This window comes from Bactrocera dorsalis, chromosome 5, assembly GCF_023373825.1.
Source record: "Bactrocera dorsalis isolate Fly_Bdor chromosome 5, ASM2337382v1, whole genome shotgun sequence".
NCBI classification, from domain to species: domain Eukaryota; kingdom Metazoa; phylum Arthropoda; class Insecta; order Diptera; family Tephritidae; genus Bactrocera; species Bactrocera dorsalis.
Genome location: NC_064307.1, coordinates 9,459,306 through 9,465,338, shown reverse-complemented (window position 1 = coordinate 9,465,338; position 6,033 = coordinate 9,459,306). Strand labels below are relative to the sequence as shown.

Sequence of the window (6,033 nt, the reverse complement as noted above, 5' to 3'; positions counted from 1 at the left end):
CATATTAACAAAGTGAAGGTGTGAAAATCGTCAGGCAAGTGTTAAAGAAATGGCAAGAAAACTCGACATTTTTCGCGAGTCCGTTTGAATGATTTTATGGGATGTTTTGAGTATAAAGCGCGTCCTTGCTCGACTCGTCCCGATAAAGGTGTTTTGTTTTCTATAAAGAGTACTGTGAACAGGTCTATTTGGCCCAAAAACGCAATGAATACCTTTTATCAACCACTGTATTCGGCTCCATGTGATTTTTTCTTATTCCCAGTCGTTGAAGGGGCTGTAGGCCAACTCAAAAAGTACTTATGAAAATTGTGTATTACATCTGGCGAGAATTGCTTTGAAGGCGAAAAAATAAATATTGATGAATACTTAAATATTTTGCGTTTTATTTACAATTTCCGGGTCCTTTTTGTCACAATTTATAACGCTGCAATGCAAAACATTTAGAAAAACTTTATTTCTCAACATCGCTTTTACGAAACCCTAAACGCCATCAAGTCAAAAGGCTCTTTTTCATGTGTAGTAAAAGTCAATGAACACTGCTCTCTATCCAGCACTCATACTTTTTACCCAGACGGTCTCCAAAGAACTCTCGGATGGTTGTTGACCTAATGACAGATCACAACTTACTGGCATCACATGCGACCCGATTGAACATACTTATATAAGCAAAAAGTGCAGAGAAGTATTCATGAGAGAGACACTGGAATATCGCCGCTGCTTTTGTCCAGCTTAAACTATAAGTCGTCTTAGACATTTAGGAGCTTCGCAGTTAAAGGGACTAGGTCAAGTATCAAAACTATACATCAAGTCGCGCCTAAAGGTCGCAAACAGCATTGACATAATGTCTGATGAATAGCGCAGCTCAAATTAAACATCATCTCCATCTAACATTGCCGAGGGCCGGGAGGCCTATGTATGGCGTGATGCCTGGAAGTACAACCTAACCTACATATGTCGTCTATATATCAATTTAAGCACTTTTTTGCCTCCTTTTAACTACATTGGATATATTTATGCCAACATATCAATTAAACATAATTTTGTGATACATTTATGTAATTCAATTATTCACAGGTTAATATTAAGTTCATTTAATATAGTAAAACTAAAGGTTAAGTTATCCTCATTCTACTTTACATTGTCATCATAAGAGTTACGCTATTGTCATCTCTCTCACATACATTAATTAAGCTATTATAATAAAGTATATTGACTGCATCATCACCTGATGCTTGTCGGTCACCGTTAACTAAACATATCATATTAATGGCTAAAGTGGGAACGCCAGTTGGATTTTGGACATCACGTCGCCCAGGCGTGTAGTAATAAATCGGTAAACAAAAAAATATATAGCCATTAGGCTACTTTGCTTTTATAATCATGCAATTTATTTATTTTTTAATTTATTAGGATTCCTTAGCAGATAACTGAAGCTCGAAGAAGTTTCCACAAATAACCCGGTCCACTTCGGGAACCAATATATTGGTATGCCATCATTTAATTCGTAGTTTTTAATTTGAACCTTTCCAAGTGCTTTTTCTAATAAATCTATTGTTTTACAGACAAACCTAACAAACTCTGAATAAATTGTCAACGTATGAGCTCTATATAAATACCACGAATTCGGATTTTTTACAACAGTTTTAAGCTATCTACACATCTTCCAGAAAACTTTGTTATTTTATAAAAATGTCATCTGCACCATATAACGGGTCATTAAGGGAAAGGGTGGAGCGTTGTTTGGGTTTAGACAAATGGCATTTCAACGTCTGTCTGCTGGAGATATTAGCAGCAGCGAATGTCGAATATCAAATCACTTTTGATGAAAAGGATAACCATATACAAAAACGGGAGTCAGACGAAATGTTACTTGATGAAGAAGATGACGAAATGACGTTGAGAGTTTTCGGACCAAAACTGTCGAGGAACAAGTCAAGCTTTTCGGATTGTTGCGAATATTTGCAGCAGATAAATGAGTGGTTACAAGTTTTTCCCTAGATACAGATACATTTTATATTTGTAAAATAAAAAAAAAACATTTCGTTTTTCAAAGCCTCGGAGAAAAGCATTGCAAATGTAAGAGTATGTACATTTATATGTAACATATTTAGAAATAAACAAAATCTTTCTAAAGTATGCAAATCGAATAAAATAGCTTTATTTTACTTAGCGATTTGTACAACAAAGTTCCAAGCCTCTTTTACGACTTTAGTGAAGCAACACAGAAATGGCTCATTCATAAGCAATAGATTTGCGAGAATGGACGCTTTTCCTGCTGTGATTCTCTCTAATAAAAATGGCGACAGTTGCTTGGCAAAGTGTAAAACGATGACGTCTGCTGCTTTTCACTTCGATGTAAACATACTCTTTTATATGTTACGTCGAACTTTTCTGCCAAAGCTATCGTTTGAAGCAAAGCAATGCATTTATGTGAACCAGTCATAAGGCTTTCGTAGCTCATTCTCTCCGATCGCAGCGTTGTTGTAGAGAAGCGTTTCAATGCGCTAGATGGCGCTGTGGATGGCATATAAATTTTATTTTTCTTTTAGAAAATACATGTAGTTCACATGTTAAGTACAGCTTTGGATAGAGAAAATTTGTTTGGGAAACATAGCTTCTGAGTCGTGTAATTTTAGATACAACAACAACAGCAGGCCTACTATTTGCATATACGAGTAAAATCTGCTGAATAAAAAATCTGCGTCATATACATATGATTGCCTTATGTGATCACAGGTTTAGCACTAGCCACAGATAGCCGAGGTTCTCTACAGAAACTTCATATGTAATGGCGAATATTTTCATCATTCGACAGAACATTCCTTGACCCTTATTTTTGGAAAATTATCTATTTCAAATGTTGGCCACGACTACGTCTTAGATGATCTATTCGTTGAGTCCAATATTCGATGATTCGTTCGAGCACTTCGATGCTACGCGTGAAGTTTTGCTCCAAGACCTGAGTCCAAGCGGAATTGTCCGCTTAGACATTAGACTTCACATATTCCACCGGAAAAAGTCTAACAGTGTAATATCACACGATTTTGATGGCCAATCGACCGGCCCAAGGCGTGAAATTATCTGCTCACCGAAGTGTTCTCTCAATAAATCTATTGATTGAAACGATGTGTGAGAAGTCGGTTATCATGGCGCGATAGCGGTCATCATTGACGGTTACGTTTCACTTTTTGGTAAACTCCCATATTGCGGGACTCGATCTACCGATTTCGACAAAATTTAGTAGTGGCATACACTCATACACTCATTATAAAGATTTTCGTACTTCCGGGTGACAGTACAGCTTATATCGGCCAATATATGAGTAATCTCCATGAAAATTAGAGAGCGTATTTTAATCATGACAGTGTAGGTATCTCGTATCTTTGTGCCAGAAATGGATAAATTTGAGCGAAAACTTGAGCTAGCCCCCTTATAAAGATTACCAGGATTTTCGAACATCCGGCTGACTTTATTTTATATGATTGGTTTTACACCATAAATTTGCAAGAGTATAAAATGTTCGGTTGCACCCGAACTTGGCTCTTCTTTACTTTTTTATCTTTTCTTTCTTAGGAAACTTGCCTTTTACACTTTCGTAATAAACATAAGTAAATATTTCCCAAAGTAATTCCATTTCTATACAAAATGCGGACAGTGTAATTTAAGTAAAATAAGAAAGTGAAAATGTTAACATACTTGAGTTTTTCCCTTCAACCTTTATATTAATCTTCACCACATTTGCGCGACATTTACATAAATAATTTGTGGAAATGTTGTGTTTACCATGTTAGTGATAATCTTTCTAAAATCCGGCAGGTAAACTAATAACGCGGATTTTAGAAATTTCATACCTAATACGAGACGCTTACGTCTCTACCTGCTGCCTTTGCATTATAAGCGCCGCAAAAACTGATGTTTAGTACGAGTGTCTTAAGCCTGATCTCGCATACAACGCACTCAGAGAATTCCAAAGATATTTGATCAAATTAAAAATTCGCAAAAAATGTCTTGCAACTCTGAACGCGCCACCCAACAAGCTGAAATTAATAAATATTTTAATGAAGCCGACGAGAAAAGTAACGGTACCATGTTTGCCGCTTTGCTGGCGCAGGTGTTTTTAGAGAAGGTTGAAAAGCACGAAATGAAAGGCAGCCAGAACACATGTCCGACGATTGGAGCCGATGTGGATTCAACATGCGGAAAATACGATGAGTTGAAAGCTTATCTACACGAAGCTTACCTGAAGGATGTAAGCTTGTATAAAGCTTGAGTAATATTTCAAATATTGAGTCTACAAAGGTTTTGTAAAAACCAGTTAACTAGTTGTTGGATGATTAATTTTGAATAAATAAATTATGTTTAAGTAAATAACTGTTTCACCTCAATTGTTTGAGTTGCTTTTCGTTCGATTGATTTGATTTGAGCGGTGTGAAGGGTGCGTCAACTCAAAGCATCAACGAGTTTTACATTTCATTTTTATAATATAGCAATAGAAAGTCTTACTAAACCTGAAACAGATTAAAGATGCCCGCAGAGTGGCTGCTTGCAGTCGTATGTGTGTAATACTCAAGCTGTCTTCGATTCTTCTAAAAAAATTTTCAATTAAAAGCAACAACAAAGTTGAGTTCATACAAGAAAGTATGCGGATACCACATTTAACGTAGTTTACAGCCCTTCAATGCTACCAAGTTTTGTTTTCAATATTTTGTATCAGTTTTACTATTGTTAACGGTTCAACTAATAATTGAATATAAAAATTGCACTTTATTTTTTGATTCCAAACACTAAAAACAATGACAATAGAAATGAAAACCAAAAAGTCCAGCTTGAAAAAAACATGAAAGGAAAACATGCTGCATTTGTTTGTTCGATTGGCTACTCTGGAATGCTTGCGAAATCGAAGACAGCTACCGGTTCTGTTGCATTCAGCTCAATAGCTTATGTGTCCTTACTCAACCAACGCTTCGAGATTTTAACGTGAATAACAAAACTATATAGAAATCGTACTGGCCGATTCATACAAAACTTTCCCCGTTGGGTTTGACAAGTCATACTTCAACCACAAAGCAAGGTAAGCAAAGGATATGTCAGAACGGATGCTTTGCCTTCCGTTTTACTCCTTAAAAAACTGATAAATGTTGCTTGACTAATGTATTAAGTTGAGTAAAATTGTGTTCAAACTTCTCATTTCTGGGTTTTGTTCTATGCTTGCTCTATTCCCAGTTCATATTTTTGATTGTACATATAGTAATATAGTACAGAAATCACATACATATATACTATACAAGGTGCGTTCCAAAGTAAAAACAGAAAAAATTATTTTTTCGGCAAAAATCAATTTAGTTTATTCAAAGAAGTCTCCTTCTGCTTCAATACAGCTTTTTGCACGGTCCAAAAGCATGTCGAACGAGTGTTTTAGCTCATTGACCGGTGTGGCCGCCAGTATGCCCGGTGCAAGAAGCCTTCTGAATGTCCTCTTCGTCTGCATAGCGCTTTCCGTTCATAGACAAATGCATTTTTCCGAACAGGAAGAAGACGCACCGTGCCATATCAAATGAATACGGAGAGTGGTTGATGCCTAAAATTTGATTTTAGGTAAAATAATCGATCACATGCGTCGATCGATGAGATTTAATGTTGTCTCTTTGTTCTAAGCTCATTTTCGCACCAATAACATAAGGATACTGGCACTTAAAACGCAATAACTTCACTTCCAATCGATGAAATGCCAAGACTTACTCTCACTGGACAAACGATAAAGACAGCAGATTCTAACGCACCAGTCGACATATAGAAGGCGCCACCAGGCGCGTTAGATTCAAAAAGTCCTGCTTACTTTGGAACGCACCTTGTGTATATGATAAACAATATTCTAAATTTTTGTTCCAAAGAAAATGTCGTTTCAAGTTGAATAGTTTTAGTTACTTTTAACCAGTTAGGAGAACAAATTCGTTTTATCCTTCAGTTGACAAGATGATGATTCTTCAGCCGATGAGTTCCGGAGCCATAAAAACCAACTAGGTTTGTGTCACT

The 6,033-nt window shown here is 36.4% G+C and overlaps 1 long non-coding RNA gene across 1 annotated transcript; it reads left to right on the top strand.

Annotated features, from left to right (window-relative positions):
• Positions 1-1,265: 1,265 nt before the first annotated feature.
• On the top strand, positions 1,266-2,152 carry LOC105231389 (uncharacterized). The gene is made up of 3 exons (XR_852787.4): positions 1,266-1,333; positions 1,411-1,485; positions 1,563-2,152. It is a non-coding gene; the product is annotated as an uncharacterized LOC105231389 (long non-coding RNA).
• The last annotated feature ends 3,881 nt before the right edge of the window (positions 2,153-6,033 follow it).